This window comes from Schistocerca nitens, chromosome 9 (genome assembly GCF_023898315.1).
Source record: "Schistocerca nitens isolate TAMUIC-IGC-003100 chromosome 9, iqSchNite1.1, whole genome shotgun sequence".
NCBI classification, from domain to species: domain Eukaryota; kingdom Metazoa; phylum Arthropoda; class Insecta; order Orthoptera; family Acrididae; genus Schistocerca; species Schistocerca nitens.
In genome coordinates, this window is record NC_064622.1 from 253,663,462 (window position 1) to 253,690,153 (window position 26,692).

Consider the following 26,692-nt stretch of genomic DNA (forward strand, 5'->3'; position numbering starts at 1 on the left):
TGTTTTACTACTGAATCTGAAGGGGGTACGGTTAGAACTGCTCCTGGACCAGAGTATGCTAGAACTACAAACATGTATTAAACTGTCAGTTTGCTACTGTCCTTTCTCCACAGGCACGATGCAAGGTGCAGCGCCTCACTGCCCTTAAACAGAGCCATAATGGAGTACCATGGCAGAGGCGCTACCTGAGCAGAACAACACAAAGTGACTGTAGCAAGCGCCAGGAAACCGAACGTCAGAAGACCCTTCCGACCACTCTTGGGTTCGGCAGGTGCCGCGTTCAGCGCGTTGTCATTCTCTAAACCTCGCGGCCATCAGGCTGCTGTTCCCCGCGCAACCGCTTGATGCTATAAATTAAAATTCCATTGCACCGTCAGAATAATTCCGTCTACAATCTGTGTATAGAGACAGATTACACAGCCTTTTGTTATTCATAAATTGAAAATTCAATATTGATTCCTGTTGAGAGGATCGTCTTCGATCTTATCTAAGAAGGAGGAGCGTCTCAGAGTACATATCTGAAATCTAAGGTCGCACGATGGCGGCTATCGAGAATGTTGTTTAACACTTCACGATATTTGTCACCACAGCTCACTTCACCACCCAAGGCCACTGGGTTAAAGCCAATTTTTCTGTGGGAGGCAGCTGCTTTGCATAACGTATATCGCAACCGTTATACCTCCAAATCTACATATTTAATCACGTGTTTTTCCAACAGCACATTAATTATACTATATCTAAAATTTGTTAATTTGCCATCTTTTACGTTTGGGCCCCATTTTAATGCCCGGCATTGAATTAAATGAGGAGAAAAGAGTTGGGCAGACTGTTTTTCAGCAAACCGATACTGTTCGGTGAAACGCTGCTCTTCTTTGCTCGGTAACCTCCACAGAAATGAGGTGAACATTTCGCCGCAAGAATTTGCAGACCTACTAGTGCAATACATGCAGCAGAATATTATATCGATTCGGAGGACTGTTTATCCATCCGCGGTTTGTGTAAGTAAATATAGGAGGTTCTTACAACATACCGTTCAACCGCAGTCACCACAACCCACTCGTGACTGTGGGCTTGTTAACCGATATACATTGATGTTATCGCTTACATTCAAATGGCATTTAAATGGAACGATATGGATTTTATAACACAGAACGTATACGTTTAAATAACCTGCTTTTCTTGTGAAATTCTGAGAGGAATTTTCTGGTACGTTCTAGAAATTTAAGTATTCTCGAATGTTCTTAAGTTTTGTAGACAATCTGTGAAACACGTAATTTCCTTGAATGTTGTTAATTGGAAGTGCGACATTTAAGAACGATCTCGAAAATTCCGCACCGATCTCCATTGATTTTAAACTGAAAACTTAAATGCTATGTTCTGGAATTTTTTCCGAGAATACATGAGGTACAAATCTGATGCATTACGTTAGTCATGTCTAACGAATTAATTAAAAAATATTTGTTAAATTTTTATTTTAGCAGTGTCAGCTCAGTTAGCGCAACTGAACTTAGAATAAATACTAAAAAACTTTATACTGTTGCGGCATCTCTTATGACAAAACCTGACCCACTGGTGGTGGGGTGAATGGGAAAATAACATGCAGTTCCTGAGAGAACGTTAGACAAAGTTCACCTCAACTAACTGAAAACTCTAAAACATTTGAAAAACAAAAAACAAAAAAACTAGGTATTGTTTCAACACTCGATAAATAGCCTACCATCTGTTCATCGTAACAAGTAGAGACTGATGCGGTTAGCCGGTAAATTACGGGATATTTGAAAGAGATTACACAAGATTATTTTAATCTGTGCAAGACTTGAGATGAATTTTATCTTACAGACAGAACAACCAAGTGTTTGTTATAAGGAACGTAAACAGGAGAAACAAAACTGGCGTTCTACGGATCGGAGCGTGGAGTGTCAGTTCCCATAATTCGGCAGGTAAGCTAGAAAATTTAAAAAGCGATATGGATAGGTTAAACTTGATATAGCGAGAATTAGTGAAGTTCAGTGGCAGGAGGAACAATACTTCCGATCAGGTGTATACAGGATTATAAATACAAAATCAAATAGGGGTAATGCAGGAGTAGGTTTACTAATGAGTGAAAATAGGAGCGCGGGTAAGCTACTACGAACAGCACAGTGAACGCTTTATTGTTGCCAAGATGTAGACGAAGCCCACGCCTACCTAAGTAGTACAGGTTTATATGCCAACTGGCTCTGCAGAGTTGAAGAAATGTACGATGAGATAAAAGAGATTGTTTCGATAGTGAAGGAAGACGAAAATTTAATAGTCATGGGGAAATGGAATTCGATAATAGGAAAAGAAAGAGAAGGAAAAGTAATAGGTGAAAATGGAATGGGGGTAAGGGATGAAAGAGGAAGCCGCCTGTTAGAATTTTACACAGAGTATAACATTCATAGCTAACACTTGGTTCAAGAATCAAGAAAGAAGGTTGTATACGTGGAAGAGGTCTGGAGGCACTGGCAGGTCTCATAATATAATCTGAAAAAAGGTGGGAGTTTAAGGAGATGAGACCTGGATAAACTGAAAGAACCAGAGGTTGTAGAAAGTTTCAGAGAGAGCATTGGGGAACGACTGAAAAAATCGGGGGAAAGAAACACAACAGAAGAAGAATGGGTAGCTTTGAGAGATGAAATAGTGAAGCCAGCAGAGAATCAAGTAGGTAAAAAGACGAGGGATAGTAGAAATCCTTAGGTAACACAAGAGATATTGAATTTAAGTGATGGAACTAGAAAATATAAAAATGCAGTAAATGAAGCAGCCAAAAGCAGGAATTGTTGGAGGAAAAATGTAAGGATGTAGAAGCCTATATCATTAGAGGTAAGATAGATGCAGCCTACAGGAAAATTAAAGAGACCTTTGGAGAAAAGACAACCCACCTGTATCAATATCAAGAGCTCAGATGGATAACCAGTCCTAAGCAAAGAAGGGAAAGCAGGGAGGCGGAAGGAGTATATAGAGTGTCTATACTAGGGCGAAGTACTTGAGGGCAGTATTATGGAAATGGAAGAGGACGTAGATGCAAATGAAATGAGAGATATGATGCTGCGTGAAGAATTCGACAGCGCACTGAAAGACCTAAATTCGAAACAAGGCCCCGCGAGTACACAACATTTCATTAGAACTACTGATAGCCTTGGGAGAGCCTGCCATGACAAAACATTTCCATGTGGTCAGCAAGATGTATGAGACAGACTTCAAGAAGAATATAATAATCCCAATTGCAGAGAAAGCAGGTCCTGAGAGGCGTGAAAATTACCGAACTATCAATTTAATAAGCTATAGTGGCAAATTACTAACAGGAATTCTTTACATTCTTTAGAGATGAATCGAAAAACTGGTTGAAGCTTACCTTTGGAAAGATCAGATTGGATTTCGTAGAAGTGTAGGAACGTGCGAGCAATACTAACTTACCTTAGAAAATAGGTTAAGGAAGGCAAACAAACATTTATAGCATTAGTAGACTTAGAGAAAGCTTTACACAATGTTGACTGGAATAGTCTTTTTCAAATTCTGAGGGTGTCAGTGGTAAAATACAAGGAGAGAAAGGCTATTTACAATTTCTACAGAAACCCATGGCAGCTATAAGAGTCAAGGTGCTCGAAAGCAAAGCAGTTGTTGAGACAGGAGTGAGACAAGGTTGTAGCCTACAACGATGTTATTGAATTTGTAGGTTGAGGAAGCAGTCAAGGAAACAAAATAAAAATTTTGAGTAGAAATTAAAATCCAAGAAGAGGAAGTAAATCCTTTAGGTTTTCCGATGACATTGTAATTTGGTCACAGGTAGCAGAGGACTTTGAAGAGCAGCTGAATGGAATGGACAGGTGGGATATAAGAAGGATATAAGAAGAACATCAACAAAAGCAAAGCGAGGATGATGAAATGTAGTCGAATTAAATCAGATGGTGCTGAGGGAAGTAGGAAATGAGACACTTAAAGTAGAGATGTGTTTTGATATTTGGGCATCAAAATAACTGATGATAGGCGAACTAGAGAGGATATAAAATGTAGACACGCGACGGCAAGGACAGTGTTTCTGAATAAGACAAATTTGTTAACATCCAGTATAATTTAAGTGTCAGGAAGTCGTTTCTGAAAGTATTTGTATGGAGTGTAGCCATTTATGGAGGAGAAACATGGACGGTAAACAGTTTAGACAAGATGCGAAAAAAAGCTTTTTAAATTTGGTGCTTCAGAAGAATGCCGAAGGTTACAATGGTAGATCACGGAACTAATGAGAGGATGCTGAACAGAACTGGGAAGGAGAGGAATCTTTGGCACAGCTTGACTAGAAGAAGAGATCACTTGGTAGGACACATTCTGAGGCATCAAGGGATCACCAATTTAGTATTGCAGGGAAGTGTGGAGGGTAAAAATCGTAGATAGAGTCCAAGAGATGAATATACTAAGCAGCTTCGGAAGGTTGTAGGTTGTAGTTGTTTACTCGGAGACGAAGATGCTTGCACAGGATGGAGTAACATGAAGAGCTGCGTCTAACCAGTCTTTGCACTGAAGACCACAACAAACAAAGGAACTATTCCATTTTGCAAGAGCACACCTATCACATGCATGCGCGCACAAATAAGGGGTTCTTTCTACAATTATGTTTACGATCATAGTTTTCACTTACCTTTCGAAAATCTTTAGCTTGCTCTCCACCGTATGCACGACAACAACCACTCGACAGTAAAGTCCTTCACGTAACTTCGAGAGCATGTCTAGAGTTACTGGACGCGCAGACGCTGCTATGTGGCATCTCAGCCCACGTGCGATTCCTGGGAAGGGAGGCAGGTATGCTGGGCCATTCACAAACCTTACAGAACATTACAAGCCAAAAGAAGAGGCGATCTTGCAGCCAGTGATCCAACACTAGGTATGTGAGCCTCTTTCAGACGTAGGTACAGTGCTGGGTTCTGGAAATAAATATGAGTTGTAACTAAGCTCTATCTGTTCAGTAGAAAACACAGAACGCCTTTTGGTGCTGTGTTATAGCCATCTGGACTCCCTACACACTGGGTAATGATAAAGCGGACGACCGAGCCGCAACAGCTAAACCTTACCGACAATCGTTTAACCGTCAACCTACAACTGGTGGGAACATGAAATTTTAGTTTCAACTCTAATTCATGTAGAGGATATAATCTTTTTGAAACACACTGCAGTAGTGGTAGATTAAACTTGTAACACTGCCTAGACTTCCTACTTTGCCATTCTCACTTGAAATATAGAAAGAAACTCCGTGATTCATTAGGGATCTAGCCAATATGTTTAATCCTGAGAGATATTCCTTCTTCAGAGCTGTAAAGACCGTAGTATTTCTTTTAAATGTCCTGGCTAAAAATGAAGCTATTCATGTCAGTTAAAATGGGTGTTTCTTAGAGAGGGACACACTCATATCCAGACGGCCATTAATATAGTCACAGGATCCATGTGAAAAATCCAAGATAAATTCAGTACTTAAGCTGAAAAAGCGGCATGGAAACGATACTTCCGAAAATATATAATTTTGTAGTATTTCTATCGTTATTATAATGAAGATGAAACGTTGTGTGGCGAGGGACTCCGGTTGGGCAGACCGGTCGCTCGGTGCATGTCGTTTTAGCTGATGCCTCTTGCTAAGGAGTGACAGGTCTATATAGTTCAGTAGCTTACTACAGACAGCTTGGTAGATACTGAAGTAAATGGTAAGCGTTCACGTAATGGTCATGTGACAGGCGGCTAGGCAGACCAAGTATCGTGGTATTGCATCTGATGAATTTTCAAAGTTTGTACTAATCCATTTTTTAACAGGTCTTACTGGATTGAGAATAGGTCAGGATTTGCCTTTGTCGGCAAATTGTATGATGTTTATGATATTCTGTACGTATTTCTAGTATTTAAAATATCTTTATGATGTATTTCTTTTGAAGGTATTATATCACGGAGAGACTCTGTCTAGATGATGATGATATTTTCTTGTGATGTCATGATGATATTTTTTCCCTGGTATAGACGGTGTGAGATTAGGGCTACTTTGTAAATGATTTGCTGATTTTCTAGACTTGATTTATTTTACTCTATGGTGATTTGTGATTGGTTATTTAAATTCTTGTTGCCTGGGGATTACTCTTTTTCTGCTATGTGATAATATTTATCTTGTCAAGATGTCATATATTGATAATTTTGGCCATATTCTTCCTGTTGCTGTGTTGACTGATGCAAGACGAATGACTTTAAATAACTTCTTTCCACAGGTACAATAGGCCTAGTGCACTACACAAACCTTCCTTTTTCTCCTCATGTCGTATTTGTTTCTGTAGTTAGTGGAGCTCATATTGCTCCCTTGTGTGTTTTTACTCTGCGGAGGTACTTAGCGTAGATACTACTATAAATATTTTTTTATGTTAACACATAGATGTTCTTGCAATCATATGGAAAGTGTCTTGTCGTTAAGAAACTATGTTTGCACACTTCTCTGAATGTATACAACAACTACTTTTTAGAACTGTGCTACTGACGTTAGCGAATGTGACATACTTTGCTCTTGATAACTATTTTTCACTTGCTACCACTATAGTTTTGAATGTAACGATTCTGGTCATACTACAACTATGTTTGCACATCACACTGCATTAATGTGTCGATGAGGATGAAATTATGATGAAAAACACGACACCCAGTCCCCGAACGAAGGAAAATCTCCAACCCAGTCGGAAATCGAACTCGGGCGGCTCTTATGATATCCTACCACGCTAAGCATTTTTTTCCATATTTTTCTATTTTGTTCGTTGCATTTGTAAGCTGTGAAAGTCACACGACACCCGTTGATGTTCGTCGTTGATCCTTTCACTATTTTTTTTTTATTACAGTGGACAGCCAGTCCTCCAACCGAACACATTGAGCTACCGTACCACTCAGCTATGGAGGCGGGCTTTGTTCTATTGTTAGGAATGGACAGCTGACAATGCCAAATATAAAAAAAGGATTTTGAAGTAAAGAAAAAGAGTAACTCAGTTCTGCTAGTCTTGCGGGAAATGATCTTGGGATTCACTGACCACGAAGACCAGAAATCGAATGATATCATATCAAATCGTTATCCATCGAAAAACCTACTTAAGTATTAATAGCACCCCAAAAGCCAGATATTTGTAAAATATTTTAAAGAACGTTGAGAAACAAATAATAAAAAACAGTTCTAAAAGCACAGAAGACGTGTTTCTTTTTATTCAAGACATGATTATCTACATGTATTCGACAGGCGATGTTTTTGTGCCGTAAATGCTGACAATATGTTCAAATGTGTGTGAAATCTTATGGGACTTAACTGCTAAGGTCATCAGTCCCTAAACTTACACACTACTTAACCAAAATTATCCTAAGGACAAACACACACGCACCCATGCCCGAGGGAGGACTCGAACCTCCGCCGGGACTAGCCGCACAGTCCATGACTGCTGACAATAGTGCAAATCGTACTCAGTACAACAGTACTCGATACAACTGAGTACTGTCTTCACGTTTTGAACATACACCTGTTTTATCTTATAAATTATTATGCGGCATTTCGAGGATACTTGAGGAAGCAGCTAGAAATGGTAACTGTAATCGCTTTATATCTTAGATCGCTGTGCCTAAGTCGCCTTTTTAATTCATGAATGAAGCATGTCTGGCGTTCACAATGGGGAAGGAGGTATCTTCTTTAGCAAAATTATTTCCATATGATTGACTTATGTGAGAGCTGTACTTCACACGGTTGCTAATAAATCTTTGACAGTGAGCAGGACAACATAAGACCAAGAGAAGAAAGGGCACAACAAATACTGAATTCGGACACCCTGGCACTTGCATTTTCTTTGTGAAAAGGAAGAAATTTGTTTCTATTGTTTTTCGTTGATTTGTGACAGACATGACCAGAAAATAAGAGAGTACTTTGTCCAAGCCTCTCAGACGAGTATTACACGCCAAGCTGTCTGGAGTAACAGCAGGTTTTTAAATCCACTTTGGTCCTGTAAGTATAATCGCTGAAAAAGCAGGTCCCTCTAACTAGAAGATGGCCCGCTTTTGAAATTTTCAGAGAGAGGGAGCATCACAAATTTGAAATTGAAACTTCATCTGCGGTTGCAACACACAATATGGACCAGTATGAGCACTTGGGCAGCGTAACGGCGCAGCAGGGCACTCAGAGAAAACCAGTGCCATCACCGGAATAATGCGGGTGTTTATGCCGACATCGTTCCACTGTCACGACTGCCACCTTAAGAGATTCACTCTTGCATTGGACTTTCACTTAGGATATAAAGTGCAGTGACACGAATCATAAGTGGATGTCATTACACGTCGAGCGCATAATGAATACTAGGTTTGAAAAGTTTTTTTTCCAGCTTGCGTTTTAAAGTAGTTGACGATAAATTTAGTGTGCATAACCGTTAGATAACAAAGGTCTGCAAAAAAAAGTTTTGTCAGCTGTATGAAATATTTTTACTGAATTATATCTTTTAGAATGCTGATTTCAGAAGTGATGTCCATTTTTTCTTACACGTAAGGTTTTTTTGCAAATTCAAACACAAAAAATTGCTAAAAGCACTCGTTTATTCAAAATTACCGAACATACTATTTTTTTACAACCAATGAAATATTATTTTGAGACAAATAGTAACAGTATTATAGTTATTCACGTTTTTTTATGAAACTTGTTTTCCTTGATACTTCGCCGAGGCCTTTTCCGATTTCCATCTTTAGTTACCCGCTTAAGTATCCAACAGTAGTCAGCAAGCATGGTGACATCCGATCTTCCTTGGTACCGTCTCTCGATATCACGGATATACGGGTGAAACCTCTCCTCCTGTTCTTCACTGTAAGTTCCCAGGTTTTCAGGAAAACGTTCTATGTGGCAGTGTAAAAAAAGGACCTTCAAGCTCATCTTGCAGCCTTCAGCTTCGTATGCTGCTAGCATCCGTTGAACAATGGTTTTGTACTCAGGATCCTTAGTATTTCCCAAAAACTTTCGCACTACATCCTTGACTTGTACCCAAGCTTCTTTTTCCTTCTCATCCATACTTTCCACAAAAAGGGTGTCGGTTAAGAGTTTTCTTATGTTGGGGCCAGTGAAAACTCCCTCTTTCAACTTTGCTTCTGGCAGCTTCCAGAATTTTGTACATAGATATTTAAAACAGTCCCCATCAGATTTTACAAATTGTTTCATCATCTCCAATATCATATGGAGACGGGGCGACAAAAGCTTTTCTTGTGGTTCCAGAGTAGTATGGATAACATTTTCCTCTCAAGGTTTTAAAGTTTCTCGGGGCGCCCAATCGCTTTTAGTCCAGTTCTGTTCTCTGGCTCTACTATCCCACAAGCATAAGAAGCATGGGTATTTAGTATTGTGACCTAAAAACATCGTCAGTATTTTGAAGTCCCCACACACAATCCATTGATGGTCCTGATATTTGATTTTTTCCAGGATAATAGCCAAATCGTTATAGTTTTCGTCCATATGCACTGAATGTCCCATCGGAAGCGATGCAAATTTATTTCCATTGTGCAATAATACTACTTTAATACTATTTTTGGATGAATCAATTAATAGGCGTCATTCAGATGAGTCATACTGCATATCAAAGCAATGCATGAGTCCTTGCACATCACTGCAAAACACTAAATTTCCTTCTTTTGATATAAACCGGGTAAATTCTTTTTCTCGGTACCTGTACCTTGAAAATGAGGTGCCAGATGATAAAAGGTTTTTATTTTTTAATCTGGAACCTAACAGTTCGGCTGAATCTTTTGAAATATCTAAATCTCTTACTAGATCATTGAGCTCACTTTGAGAAAATAGTTTAGGCCTTTCATCTTCGTCTGAAAAAATATCTGAGCTCGATTCAGCCTGAGGAGGTAATGTACCTTCGTGCTCCAACTCACTCGGGTATTCATCCAAACTGGATGGTGGCTGTGGGAGAGGTATTTCAGAGGTATGGGGCACTGGACGTATAGCTGAGTCAAGGTTAGGATAACTTATGCTTCTTTTGTTTTTTGAATTGAATACCTTTACGTCAACTGAACAGAAGTGGTATCAGTGGTATGGTTTTTCTGCTCACGCCATACATAGGAATTCAAAATCGAATTGCATTTTTCTTACCCTTAAACCACAAACGAAGATCTTCTTCACATCTTCTACACACCATATGCGGCACCCATGGTTTATCTTGATCACCAAGTTTTAATGTAAAGTAAGCAAAATAAACTTTCCTTGCAAAATCACTTATGTTTCTCTGTTGACTTTTAGTAGCGTATTCACCCCAGATACAACAAAAACTGTTTGGAGAAATAACACAACCTCTTGTAGCCATGACTAGACAGAAACAACTGAACTGTTCACTTGAATAGCAATACGTCTACTGAGAGTTTCTCTTCATTTCATGCGAGATACAAATCGTCATTTGACTTGTCGCAACACGATAAAACTGAACAATAAGATTAAAAAAACACATAGGTTTATTACTAATGAACATAGATTCTACAATAATATTGTATATTATTTACGTATATTTATGTATATTATACATAAAAACCTATGTGATAGAATTTATTGAATATTTTTCCTGTTTTTTGGAGGTCAAAGTGTATAAGAAACTGTTAAAAAATCCTTTGCAGTTTTTTAGTCGCAGACCTGTGTAATTAGCCGTCAAAGAATATTTCAAATGAGACGAGTTTCAGAAGAATTAATATGGCATACGAATACTATTAACAATGGTAGCTCTCCACATGTCGAGCCAGCTCATCTGTGTGTGTGTGTGTGTGTGTGTGTGTGTGTGTGTGTCTGTATGTATTTGTCCTTTAAGCAGAAAGACAGATATTAAAAGCCAGGTATAACAATGAGGGCCAGGATTGTCTCAGACAAGTTGAGGCTTAAAGGCGCGGCTTGTTGAGATGAGTTGGACAATTCGGAATTACCGGTTTCGGATATTGTGTCTTCAAATCTGTTACGAATAGTGAAGCAGTGGTGTTACTAAATTCAGTTAGCTGAGGCTAAATTTACAAAAGACTTAAGAACAGATAAGAAATAACAAACTGACAGCCATACCTAGCAGCTACACATACCATTAATATTTTCTGATGTCTCAACGTCGGTATCTGTACACCTAGCTACACAGGCAGCGCTTGTGATGACCTGAGGGCGTCGTGAACTTATACAAATAACTGCAGTCAGCACAAGGCACATAAGCTGGGATACATGTGTAATCAGTAATTAAAATGCAGTGAGGCAACATGAGTGTCCGATAATGAAACATAAATAGGGACATAATATATGGAAATAATATTCATACTTAAAATCCACATAAAACGTGTTCAGAGAACAATGGAAAGCTCCCAGTATAGCGAAGTAAGAAATAAATCACTGCGTAAAAGTCAGAGAAAAAGTTGTAAAAATGAGAAAGCATTTAACAGACTTTAAGTGGAAGATAGTTAACGAGTCAATGAATATTTAATTAAGATTTCGATTGGCGATGACACAAACCGAGCGGAATCTATGTGGTGCGGCCTCGTTGCTTTTCTCTCTCTCTTTTTTGGCGTATCGTAGGGAATATAGCCCAGTCTCCTCGCCGCTGTTAGTCGACGCACAGGGGCGCACACCAAGCTGCTGTGATTCGTGACGTTGCTCAAACTACAACGACAGAATAAAATTCACAAAAACACTGTGCGAGTGTTGAATACAATCACGAAAAACGTACATGCATTGTGTTGTGCAAACGCAGGATGTCAGTTTGCGGGATGGAGATTCACGTCTCTTGCCCTTGGTCGGTCAATGGAGGGACGGTTATTGCTGTTTGTTGATGACATTGGAATTGTCGTTTCATGATGTTCCACATATGCTTTACTGGAGACAGATCTGGTGGACGCGCTGGCCAAGGCAACATGTTGACACTATGTAGAGCATTTTGGGATACAACAGCGGTATGTGTACAAGCGTTATCCAGTTGGAAAGCATCCCCTACAACGCTGTTCATGAGTGGCAGCACAGTAGGTAGACTGACGTATAAATATGCAGTCAGAGTGTGTGGGACAAACCATAAGAGTGCTCCCGCTGTCATATGAAAACGCACCCCTGACCATAAGTTCAGGTGTAGGTCAATTTTGTCTGGCACGTTTGAGCTCTAGTTTGACACCACTGAAGTCGCAATTGGCGGTTGTGTGAAATCCACGCTACAGAATCTCTGGCTTGGAGCCGTCCTTGAAGTAATCGATTTGTAACAGTTCGCTGTGTCACTGTGCTGCTAAATTCTGCTTAAATTGCTGCTGCAGATGCAACACTATGCAACAGAGCCATATGACGAACACAGTTGTCGTTCCTCTCGGCAGAACCTCTTGGCCGTCCGGAGGCCGGTCTTCCTGCCGCCGTACGTTCTCGTGATCAATGCTGCTGGCAATCTATCGTAGTGCTTACATTCCTGCCAAGTCTTTCTGCGTTATCGCAGAAGGAACACCAACCTTCTCGTAGCCCTATTACAAGACCTAGTTAAAACGTAATCACGTGTCGATAATGGCGTCTTTGTCGCCTTAAATGCATTCTTGACTAACATAAACTCACCATGTCCCAATCTCAAAGGTATGTAACGCTCATGACCGTTAAAGGGAAACCTGATCTGCATGCTTGTAGTGGTGCTACTAGCACATCTCTTATACGACTGGCAAGCAGTCAGAATAGACGTCATATTTCAGACGTAGAAAAATGCATACAAACTTTCGTTTACGTCGCACAACTCCTACCTGGTGAAATTCTTTCCGTCAGCGTGGTAGGTTTCCGAATTCATCAAAATGAGCATTCAGGTTAAAGTCACTCTGTTCGTTCAGCGGTAACCCGGCTGCCGTTGTCTATGTACGTAAACTTCCATGTCCTGTAGTAGATTCAATAATTGTCAATATTATCGTGCATATTTCTTCCTACATGTTTCTCTTTACTCAAATGTATACGGAATGCGCTCCTCTTTTGGTCATAAGTATGTACTATAGAACGAGCCTGGAAATGTGTCTCCATCTGACCAATAGAAAACTTTCCAAAGTCTTGGCAGTTGATCTTGTAGCCACCACACTATCCGAGAATGATTCAACGAACTCGTTATGCTTCTGTGTTAATGTATTAATGTCTTCCGAAAGCGAGTGCTGTCCTGCTTATGATACCCCGTGTTGTAATCACTCTGCTAAATGTTCGAATGTTTGCGCATCCCACAAGGACTCATGCTAAGTATTGTAAGCTTTAGTCTCTCCAGTCAACCGCAACGGGTCATAAGAAGGTATATTTCGTCAGACCGTCTGCCCAACTCCCAACTTGGCTGTAGCTAAGACGTCAATAAGAATTCCATTATGTCCTCTGCTGAATTGCCAGAAAAAGGCGAATCAAACTTGCTGCTGCACGAGCAACAGAAGAAGGGGGTTCAAAAATGGCTCTGAGCATTATGGGACTTAACATCTGAGGTCGTCCGTCCCCTAGAACTTAGAACTACTTAAACCTAAGGACAACACACACGTCCATGCCCGAGGCAGGATTCGAACCAGCGACCGTAGCCGTCGCGCGGTTCGAGACTGAAGCGCCTAGAACCGCTCGGTCACTGCGGCCGGCGAAGAAGGGGGTATACACACTTGGTGCAGTCTTAACTTCCCTGAGTTGTCCCAGTACTTGCTGTTTCTTGGTATGCAGCACCTCAGCCTCGTTCTAGTAATGTTCAAGTTTCGCAGCTTTCTATTCAAGCGCTGCATCATAATGTAACGATCTGCACCGTCATAGCGGCCACAGAATTATTAGTGTACATGTTTCTGCCACCGTCTTGGGTATTCTAATACTGCACAAACAAGAAAAGATTATACAAAAGGTGATGTTGCCACGTTCACAGTGCAAAGCACACAATACACAAGAAGTTACTCTAGTTCTTACGGTATCTAGTAGTCCATCCACATTCAACGTTTCAAATGACCCCGACGTAGATAAGTGAAACATATGGCTTGGGCAGCCTTCGTGTACATCAACTCGTAATTCCACTGTCCACCTGACAGTTACCATTTAAACCATACAAGGCTGGGGGCTCACACAGTTGTACCAAAGCTACCTTTATATGAAAATGAACGTCCCCACGAACCACCATCACCAATGAATGAACACTGAAAATGGCTTCTTACAAGGTAAATAAAATCCTTCTCACTCACCACTCTGCATTGTGCGACGTGCTGACTGTAAATGAGTGAAGATAACGTGGTGATGACGGTGACATCAAAAGCTGACACCGGCAGCAGCACCATCAGTTGTGGTAGCAGTGACGTCAGGTCCACTTCTGACCACTAGTTGTGTCTGTGATCAGCCCCATCTGACTCCAGTTATAATGTTCACTCTTCGGGTCATGACCTGTAGCGGGAATGGAGGCTGAGAATGTGAGGTAGTGATGCTACAGGTGCAGGATGCTGATGTCATGAGGTGGCGTAGGTGGCCGACGTGTGCCCTTAGCTATCAGTGAAACAGCGTTTTCTGCTTTTACAATACGGATTTTCTCCTCTCGCATGAAGGGTGGCTTGCAGATTCGCATATTCGAGTGCAACAAGGAATGTGGATGCAGTACTTCATCGGTGAAATCCCCTGCTATACCCGCAGGACAGAACAGATAGTTCAATTTGTGGAAAGGGGCCAAAATGAGTGGCTGTCAGTTACACTCGAACACACTACTTTATTCAAATGGTTCAAATGGCTCTGAGCACTATGGGACTTAACTTCTGAAGTCATCAGTCCCTTAGAACATAGAACTACTGAAACCTAACTAACCTAAGGACATCACACACATCCATGCCCGAAGCAGGATTCGAACCTGCGACCGCAGCGGTCGCGCAGTTCCGGACTGTAGCGCCTAGAACTGCTCGTCCACCCCGGCCGGCTACTACTTTATCCATTTGACAAACATTACAAGAGTAAAGAAAACATTAAAAACAGAGAAAGCCAAACATTAATTTTAGAACTTAGTTCCCTGCTAAATGCGCCATTCAATCTCACACCTCAAGGACAAAACAACTTTAATATAAAATCGGCTGAAGGCCAATAACTTAAGATTCTAAAACAAGAATTTGAATTTAAAAGGCAGAAAGCCTTATCTTAAAACACTTCTCTAAATTAGGCTGAAAGCATAAACAATCCCACGCCCTAGGGGCAGAACAAATTTATCTTAAAATCTGCTCAAAGCCAATAAGGCTCAAAACAGGAATTAGAATTTAAAAGGCAGAAAGCCTTATCTTCAAACATTTCTTTAAATCAGGCTGAAGGCCCAAACAATCTCACGCTTTAAGGCCAAAACAACTTTAATATAAAATCGGCTAGAAGCCATACACAAACAAACAACAAGGACAAAAAAGAAACGGCAGTGATTGCTCTTTTCAGAGATGTGCATTCCTTTTCAACCGAACAGCCTACTAGCTGTTCATTATAGTAGTATCTATAGCCTCAAAGAACTTCAAGCGTATGTCATAATTGCATAGTATTGCCGTATCCCACTTCTTTGCACATTGATTCTTCCTGACTAGTCTCTTAATCTTCCTCCTACTCTTCATCATTACTAAACTATGATATGAGTCTATATCTGCTCCTGCATGGGCCTTACAATCCAATATCTGATTTCGTAACCTCTGTCTGAGAATAATGTGGTCTATTTGGAAGCTACTCATAACTCACAAATTTTTCAAAGTTGTAACCTCCCCACACGTAATAATCAAATGTATTTAAATATGAATAATTAATGTGATTCTAATTTAGTGTAACCTCAGAACAAAATAATATTGTAATTAAATAGTTATTAGTGTAACCTCCCCACAAAATAAATTGAAATTAAATAATTATTATGGACAGCGATTCTAATTTTTGTGTGACCTCAGAACAAAATTGGTTCCCATTTATAATCACCGTGCACAAATGCATTCACATTTAATGTACCCACAAAATTCTTTTCTCATTTAATGTATGCTCGAAACAGAAAAATTCCTAAACCTCGTAATAAAAAATAAATTCAGTAACCTGGTAAAATTTGGACGACAGCAGTGCTGCGTCGTGGCCCTGTAAGATCATTCTGAATAAAAAAGCAAAAATTCTTACCTCAATAAAAACGGCGAATATATCTGTTCTTAGCTAAAAAAAAATTTCGGCACAGCTCCGTGCAATGCTGGCCTATACATTTGTGATTTGTGAAAGGAAGCAGCTGAATTTTTTGAAATGAATGCTTTTTTTAAAAAAAATTACTTTATATTACCAAAATTATTATTAGGACATTTTTAAAACATTAGGATGACAGTTCAGATACATTACTAGATATGCGCGACGCTGCATCTTTACCTTATACAATAATACTCCATCTCCAGATTCCCGACCAGAGCAGACTGCAGACAAGCGCAGACTATCTCAGACTAGCGACTAGCAACAACTAACTGCTACAGTTAGACTATCTCAGACTAGCGACTAGCAACAACTAATTGCTACAGTTACACAGTTCGTACTGCAGTCAACACTGCTCTCTGGTCAGCGATTCTCATATCGCAGACAGCGCATACCTCTTACATAACCCTCCACTGGGGGGCCAAAAACTTGGCAGCGATGGTGAGTCAATTGGACTTGTCATGAGCAACAAATTTTTCTTAATTAACTAAGTTTACAGTCACAGAATATATACATATATATATATAAGTGCAGAACATGAAATAAAATATAGTGCACATGCACTGAGTACAGAACATATCAAGAAATCACAAAATGTATACGCAATGAGTACAAATCATATTAACAAATGAAATAAAGTGCACACGCACTGTAGTACAGAACATATCAGGTAATGACAGAATGTATACGCAATGAGTACAAAACATATTAACAAATAACATAAAGTACACACGCACTGTAGTACAGAACATATCAGGCAACGACAAAATGTATACGCAATGAGTACAAATCATATTAACAAATGACATTAAGTGCACATGCACTGTAGTACAGAACATATCAGGCAACGACAAAATGTATACGCAATGAGTACAAATCATATTAACAAATGACATAAAGTGCACACGCACTGTAGTATTTTTTTATCATTTTACGAGATCTAGGATAGGAAAGGGAAGTATTGCATCATGGTTGTAGCACAGTAGGTTGCACGTTGCTGCACTGAAAGTCGATATCTTTCTAAAGAAGCACAACACCAAGTGAGACAAACTCAAGTTCTCTTCCCTGAAGTATTAATCAGTGTAGCCAAGACACTGAAATGTCGTATTAATATTCAATGTTATCATTTTGGTAGTACATTAGGTACACCAAACAGTGGGACCATAATAACATCTCCATCGCACAGGGTGGTGGACAGCATGTCGTGTCAACACCAAGTTCTTGTAAGGTACACCAACGTAGAATTAATGAAAAAACCAAATATAGTGCTCCATGATCATGAGGATAGCCAGGACAAACGGATATTGCAGTAATTTCTGGTAATTAGGTGAGAAGGTGAAGGACATTAAGTCTTATGCCAGTCATCATTGAGATTTACACTAGTCTATCAACTGATTTGAGTAATTGGGGGCATTCATCGCCTAGTTACTGAACATTTCTGTTCTATGTATGGAGTATTACAGAATGATGTTCATAAGTCATCTGATTATAGTGAACATTGGCACTCATTGCCCAGTTACAAACCATTTTATGCATTATTCAAAAGTGATCATTCAAAACAAGAGTTGTAAGTAGGCTGTTTATGTTTTCTTATTGGCAACGTTACGTAGCGCTCTGTACGAAAATCACTGGCTGTGCTGTGTGCAGTCTGTGGCTAGTTTGCATTGATTTCTGCCATTGTAGTGTTGGGCAGCTGGATGTGAACAGCGCGTAGCGTTGCGCAGTTGGAGGTGAGTCGCCAGCAGTGGTGGACGTGGGGAGAGAGATGGTGGAGTTTGGAAATTTGTAAGACTGGATGTCATGATCTGTAATGTATATTATGATTTTTCAACACTATTAAGGTAAATACATTGTTTGTTCTCTACTAAAATCTTTCATTTCCTAACTATGCCTATCAGTAGTTAGTGCCTTCCGTAGTTTGAATCTTTTATTTAGCTGGCAGTAGTGGCGCTCGCTGTTTTGCAGTAGTTCGAGTAACGAAGATTTTCGGTGAGGTAAGTGATTTGTGAAAGGTATAGGTTAATGTTATTGTCAGGGCTATTCTTTTGTACGGATTTTTTGAAAGTCAGATTGCGTTGCGCTAAAAATATTGTGTCAGGTTAAGCACAGTCATGCATAATTTTTCAAAAGGGGACGTTTCATAGAGTTAATTAATGGCATACTATTTACATAATTCAGCTAGTTGTAGTAATCATTGGTACTCATTGGCCAGTTACAAACCATCAGAAGTCATCCTTCAAAACAGGAGCTAATGAGTGTAGCATCAAGTTACTAGTATTCATATATAATAGCATGTAAGTGACATAATACAAATATAAGAAACAGTGGCATTCATTGGCCAGTTACTAAACATATAGCAAGTATTGAACACTACAAAATATTTTTCATTATTCAAGTGACATACGACATATTTAAAATAATTATTGGCACTCATTGGACAGTTACAAATCATCAGAAGTCAACATTCAAAACAGGAGCTAATGAGTGTAGCATCTAGCTACTGGTATTCATATATAATAGCATGTCGGTGACATAATACAAAATTAAAATAATAAACAGTGGCATTCATTGGTCAGTTACTAAACATATAGCAAGTATTGAATAGTACAAAACATTTTTCATCATTCAAGTGTCATACGACATATTTAAAATAATTATTGGCACTCATTGGCCAGTTACAAACCATCAGAAGTCATCATTCAAACGGGAGCTAAAGAGTGTAGCATCAAGCTACTAGTATTCATATATATAGCATGTAAGTGACATAATACAAATATATGAAACAGTGGCCTTCATTGGCCAGTTACTAAACATATAGCAAGTATTGAATATTACAAAACATTATTCATTATTCAAGTGACATACGACATATTCAAAATGTAACACACTGTAACTATTACTCAAGGTCTGTGATTAGAAAACATCATTCAGTATTACTCAGAACTCATCATTCAAGTGACATATGACATATTTAAAATGTAACCCACTATACTATTACTCAGAATTCTCTTAAACTGGTAGCATTATTTGGTACTGGTAACACATTTTTTTATTTTGTAATAGCAATGCATTGCGTTGGGATCGATAAATAATTGCTGGGGCATAACAATATTTACTCTTGACTTATTGCTGCAAATGAGGATAGGTAACGTCATTCGTCATGAGTGAGCTGTGGCAAGGTTATGAAACAAGTAGAGTATATGTGATCACATTTATGAATGACATACACAAATGGGTAAAAAAAATGCAAGTACTAGAACAGGTTTAATGACCAACTGCTTATAGCACATTAATTTCATGAATAGCTTCTCCTAGAAAAAAACAAAACGGGCTATTAAGCTGAACGAAGAAACGAATATTATGCTGAAAAGTAATGAACTTCGAATTAACAGGTAATGAAATGTGTATTCAATATATATGTTCTCTAGCTGTCCTTTCCAAAACCTTCAGTCATTATACCATGCGACATAAGACATACTGTCAAAACGAACTGCAGCAAATACTTAAATAACTACATAGCATTTCTTAACTAACAGTAAATATATAAACTTCATCATTATTCTCATCTGCAAAGAAAAACTTAAAAGTGGTGCGTTTAGTGGCCATATAAAATTTGTCACTATCATCACCTGTAAACAAAAACTTCATTATTCATATCACCAAAACTTCATTATTATCGCCACCTGCAAAGAAAAACTTCATTATTCATATTACCATATTCTTCATCACTATTCATCATCATTCATTATCATCTGCAAAAAGAAACTTCATAGTTCATTATTCATATTACCATTTACTTCACACAACTATTCATAGTATAGAGTTTCTTATTTCTAGCATATTTCATCACTAAAACTAAGATGTGTAGTTCTGTCTGACAGCCGGCATCAATCGCCTCGTATTCTGAAAAAAAAAAGACCGCTATCATACGATGTGTATAGTATATTCTCGTTAATACTTGTTAATTCTGATCCATTTAGTCTTCGTGACGAGGTATTGCTTCTTCTTTCGTTCATTCCGAAGGCGAAATTCCCATTTCATAGTAATCCACTGTGGTTTGTTTAATTTATTTCTTTTACACGTTATTGCTTTCTGAAAATGATGAATAATGATTAATGTCTTGCATTTAAATCATATATCCACTAAATAAAAAGTGGTTTCTAGTGATATAATTGAGCATACAGCATAGCATGACAGAAAACGTAATATGTAAAAACATAGACAGCCTTCAGATGCAAAATGTACACAAAAAATCATAATGTAGAAGCAAAAAAAAATTTAAAATAGTCACGATGTTGAGATATCATAAGGCAACATGTCAAAGTCAACTGTGTTACATCTTAAACATTTCATAGTGCATACAAACAAAACAGGAAAACAATCATATATACATGAAGAATGGAAAATGTGCACGGTCTGATGTGTAACGACAAGAAAAGCGATCTGCTAACCTTACCTTGCCGAGCACTTGCCAACAAAAAATATGATAATCATCAGTAAGTAGTCACATAAATATAATTGCATCACTGGTGATATAAAAATCAGGAAATGGCATTACAGTGTGATAAATCATAAAGTATATTCATTTAATAAAGGGTTTAATATTGGAGACATGGTGACTGCCTTTACTTTTTCTGGTTCTCAAAGATTCGACGTGTACTACATTGGGGTGAGGAATGCTGCAAATTCGATATGGACCTGCGTATAGAAGCTCAAATTTACTACACCTATTCTTTCCTCTGTTGGATAAATAGTGTGTACGTACTAATATCTTCTGTCAAATGTGAAAGTCACGGCGTGTACAAACCTGTTTTTGCTGTCTTCTCCGGCGCTCTGCGGCACGTTTGATGTTGTTCAGCGCAATGTCAATTATTTCATGGTGTCGTAGTCGACGAGATGTAGGAAAAGTTACTAATTCTTTAATTTTGTTAGGTGGTTCAACATTTTTCAGTATAATAGTCGGAGATAGCATAGTAGATTCATTTGGTATATATGCCCGCATCTCGTGGTCGTGCGGTAGCGTTCTCGCTTCCCACGCCCGGGTTCCCGGGTTCGATTCCCGGCGGGGTCAGGGATTTTCTCTGCCTCGTGATGGCTGGGTGTTGTGTGCTGTCCTTAGGTTAGTTAGGTTTAAGTAGTTCTAAGTTCTAGGGGACTTATGACCACAACAGTTGAGTCCCATAGTGCTCAGAGCCAGTCATTTGGTATGGAATGAATTACATCTTGGAATGAGAGTATGTGTGTGTCCCAATCAATATGCCTTTTATGGCAGTATATTCTACACAGTTTACCAATTTCTTTCATTAGTCGTTCACAAGGGTTTGAAGAAGCATGGTGCTTGGATATACAGATCGGAGAAATGTTTCTAGCTCGTAACATACGTGTCCATATAGCAGATCGGAACTGTGATCCATTATCGGAAATTACTTTCAATACATGCCCAACATGAAATAAAAAATCTTTTGCAAATGCTTTCGAAACAGTTTTAGCAGTAGCTTTGCGTAACGGAGTGAAGGTAACAAATTTGGAAGTGAGTTCAACAGCGACAAAGATGTAGCAAAAACCTCTATTAGTTCTGGGAATCGGACCAAAAATATCTACAGCAGCCATGTGTCTCAATTTAACAGGTACAATGGGATGTAACGGAGGAATATGTGAAGTCGTATCTGACTTAGCTTTCTGGAAGATTTTACATGACGCTAAAACTCATCGAATACGTTTCCCCATGTTGGCAAAATAACAGTTCTGTCTCAGTATAAGAAAATATTTTCTGGCTCCATAATGTGCGTAACTTAAATGAGTATACCAAATTAATTTGTTAACAAGCTCGTCAGGAATACATAATAACCAATTGTAGCTGTCAGGGTGAGAGCGGCGAAACAGAATATTATTCCGTACAATGTAATGGTTTCTAATGGTAACATTATTCCTATCTTGCCAAAGGTGTTTAATTTCTTTCCATACGTTTTCTTTACTCTGCTCTTGTGCTGTGTCTTGTAATGACGACGAAATGAAATTTTCAAATGCAACTTGTTGAATGTACATGACGCTGAAATTTGCTTTGCAGAAGTTGGTTGCGATGTCTTGCTGATTGTTGCTGAGAGAACGGGATAGTGCGTCTGCTACAATATTTTGTGTGCCGGGAATGTGAACAATTGTAAAATTAAATTCCTGTAAATAAAGTTTCCATCTGCTTAATCTGTCGTGTGTAAATTTAGCGGAAAGTAAAAACTGGATAGCTCTATGATCTGTGTAAACGGTAGTGTGTCGTCCATAAAGAAAATGCCTAAATTACGCAATTCCCAAACAACACATAATGTTTCAAGTTCTGTAACAGAATAATTGCATTCGGCAGGTGACAGAATGCGACTTGCAAAGGCGATGTTTTTAATTACTGTAGTACCATCTTCTTCAATTTCCTGAAAAATGTGTACACCTAAAGCGGTGTTAGAACTGTCGGTGGCAATGGAAATATTTCTATTAAGATCTGGATGTGATAAAAGTGGTGCGTTCAACAAAGCTTCTTTCAGATTCACAAATTCAGAATGTGCTTGGCTATCCCAGGACCAAATAGTGTTTTTACCTGTCAATTGACATAATGTGGGGGTGTCTAAAGCAGAGTAATGAATAAATTTACGAAAAAAGTTAATTAAACCCAAAAAGCTGCGTAGTTGTTCCTTCGTCGGAGGAAAAGTAATGTCACGTAAAGATTGAAGTTTTTCCGGGTCAGGCGCAATGCCGTCTGCTGAAATTACATGTCCAATTAATTTTATAGAAGTTTTGTCAAAGTGAGATTTACTAAGATTAACTGTGAGTCCTTGTGCACGAAAAGTTCGTAACAGTTGTTCAAGAATCAGATTGTGTTCAGACCAGTTAGCTTCTGCGATAAGGATGTCGTCTACATACGTTGTGATTCTGTCTTTTAATGCAAAAGTGTGTATCGGATTTCGTCAGAAGTAATAACGTTTTCTTGAACAAGATTCTCTGTGTCAAAAGTATTGCTTGCGTGGCTGGAAGATGCAACCTGTACTGAATCTAGTCAAATTTCTTCTGACGTGCTATTATTTTCGGGAGGATGCTGTAGCATTTCCACTATTTGTACTGTTCTGTTATTTCTTCCTGACGTATTACGTTCGTGATGATATCTACTGTCTGGTTCACTCATGATAATATGTTGTTGCGGATGATTTTGCTGCTGATAAGATCGACTGTTATTAAACGTACGCTGAAAACTGTGCTCATTGCTTTTACGTCTGTCATGATAGTCATTTCTATACGGTGCATTGCGATGTGAATTGAAATGGTGTGTTTTCTGTTCGTAGTTATTTCCTTGTTGCTGTGCGTTACTATTTGGCGGAGCTGACGCTATACGTGTAGGCGGCGAAACATTAAAGTTTGGTTGACCTTGCGCATTACATTGTTGGTTAGGTATGCTAACCGGCTGGTTTTGATGCTGTTGTTGAGAAAAACCTCTATTGTTACCAAAATGCGGTTCCTGTTGCTGATAATTTTACACATACTGATAATTAAAATTTTGTCACTTATTAAAATTATACTGGTATTTCTTGTCATTTCGAGAGTGTCTAATGAAAATTGTCACTTTTGGTAAAACTTGTCTTATCGGGTTTTCTTTACACGTTTCTAATTCTAGATAGATCGATAGTTGAAGAGTTGTTTTGATAGATATAAAGGATAGTAAAAGTGTAGGCAGCATTGCTGAAAACTAAAGACGATATAGCACTACTAGGGCTCGGGGCCCTGTGCACGCTACGGCATATATTCATCGAAGTGTAATGAATTCCCTGAGGTCTTTTACGCGCTGCAAATTAATTTTAGTTTCAGTGTTACAGGCAATGGCGGTAAAAATTCAAAAGCAAGTTGTTGTATCAAACCCAATTCTAGTTTCTGCATTACAGGAAACGCCGGTGAAAATTCAAAAGCAAATTGTCGTATCCAGTCCAACGCATGTACCTGTGCTCTGTCATTTTTAAATACTTTAGATTTTTTTACAGATAAATATTGCTTGTAATCAACGTTATCGTCTCTGAATGTGTGAACAGGTTCACGATTATATGAGAATCTATTTGTCTGTGACTGTTCGGAATCTAACTCACGTACTCTTTGTAAATTACCTAAATTATACTGGCTGTGTGAGTCTGACAAACGTTCGGAGATTGGCGTATGCTCTGATGTATTAAAGGCTGAAATATTTTTCATTTCTGTTACTTCTTGTTGTAAAGTTGACAATTTTGTACATAATGTATTATTGGACGAACGTATCTCACTGATTGTCTGCTGTAAATTTTGGAATTCGGGTGTTTGATTAAATGAAACTGGTGACGTATCGTCTGATTTGGTGTCATTACTTTCGATAACGTCAATACGACTGGCCAATTCATCATATTTTTCAGTCAGCATTTTTACCTGATCATCGTTTTTATTATCACAAACATTAATTTGTTCTTGTATTATACGTGTGGTTTTGTTCAACTTTTTAACGTCTGCTTTGATAGCATCGGGATCCTGAATTAGTTCTAAATGTTCAAGTCTGTCGGTCACTGTCTGAAAGTCTACTGTGTGTGTGTCTGTTTTTGTTTTAAGATCAGAGATTTCATCAAGCAATTCGGTGTTCAACTGTTTGATAGTATTAATTTCGCCTGATACTGTAGCAATATTGTTATCTACGTATTTTTTTGTTTTCGTAAACAATTAACGTTTATCTTCCTGTCTCTGTGCGGTAATTGTTTCCATGACTTGTCGCTTTACTTTATTCTGTTCCTGTATAAATTTACGGTAACGCGTTTCACTGTTTTGTAGGTGATGATTAAAACGTTCGTCAATTTGGCTGTTCTGTTGGTCAAATTTCGCGTCTACTTTCGCATCCAGTGTACGTGAAAGTTCAGCTGACACTGATTTAAACTCGTCGCGTAACTGTGTTGCGTTTTCAGAGCATTGGTGAGCGACTGCATTAATTTCGTCTCTAAGTAATTTAGTTGTAGCTGCTTGCGTATTATTTAATTCTTGTGCCACAGATCTAATTTCTTCACTACTGTTCCTAGCACAAGCCTTAATTTCTTCACGTAATTGTTCTTTAGTATCTTGACATTGCGCGGCAACGGCTGTAATCTGTTCACTAAGCTGTTTGACTTTGTTGTCTTGTTTTTCATTCGACTGTTTGGAATTGCTGTCTAGTTTTTCATTAAGTTGTTTGACATTTTCACTAAGTTGTTTGTGATTGTTGTCTTGTTCTTTCTACGACTGTTTGAAATTTTCATTAAGTTGTAGCAATAATGCCATAGCTTGATCCATGCCAATATTACCTACTCAATTTTCTGTGCTGTTTGATGATGTATCTGCATTTGTCGCGTTTTGTGTCACCATTTGGTCATCCTCTGATTCTTGAAAAGGTTTGCTAACCGGATGTGCACTGTTGGTTCCTAAATCGGAATCAAATAAATCTGACGTATTTTGGCTACATTGTTCATCTTCGTGAGAAAAATTTATCTGTTCACAATTCAAATTTTGCAATCCGGGTGTGTCAAACTGGGCAGCGTTCATTGTATCGGATCGTGCCGCGTCATCAATTGTTAAATTTACTGTGGACAGAATTGAATTTATTTGTTCATCATTAGGATCAAAATCATTACTAGTGGTCGGTACGCACTGATTGTCTGTAAATGGAGGATTATCATTAAGACACTGAGTGTCACAAATATTATCGGTCAAGCTATTCGAGTCGGCTATTTCACTCATTGCACATCACGATGTACTGTTACCAGTATTTCGCGGCATTTTCCACAAATCAAAATTAAGCACAAAATGAAACAAATACAAAGCAAAAATGGAACAAACACAATTACAACAAAGAGTGATAAATTGCCGATGATCTGTGAAAGAAAGTGTGACAAATTAGTAAATGCGTTGCGCCAGATGCAAACTACATTTAAGTAAATAAGAGCAGATATATGACTACTTCTCAGAGATTCACAAAGAAATACGATACTGGCCGGTTGTCTCCAAGTGTAACCTCCCTACACGTAATAATCAAATGTATTTAAATATGAATAATTAATGTGATTCTAATTTAGTGTAACCTCAGAACAAAATAATATTGTAATTAAATAGTTATTAGTGTAACCTCCCCACAAAATAAATTGAAATTAAATAATTATTATGGATAGCGATTCTAATTTTTGTGTGACCTCAGAACAAAATTGGTTCCCAATTATAATCTCTGTGCACATATTCATTCACATTTAATGTACCCACAAAATTCTTTTCTCATTTAATGTAAGCTCGAAACAGAAAAATTCCCAAACCTCGTAATAAAAAATAAATTCAGTAACCTGGTAAAATTTGGACGACAGCAGTGCTGCGTCGTGGCCCTGTAAGATCATTCAGAATAAAAAAGCAAAAATTCTTACCTCAATAAAAGCGGCAAATATATCTGCTCTTACCTAAAAAATTTTTCGGCACAGCTCCGTGCAATGCTGGCCTATACATTTGTGATTTGTG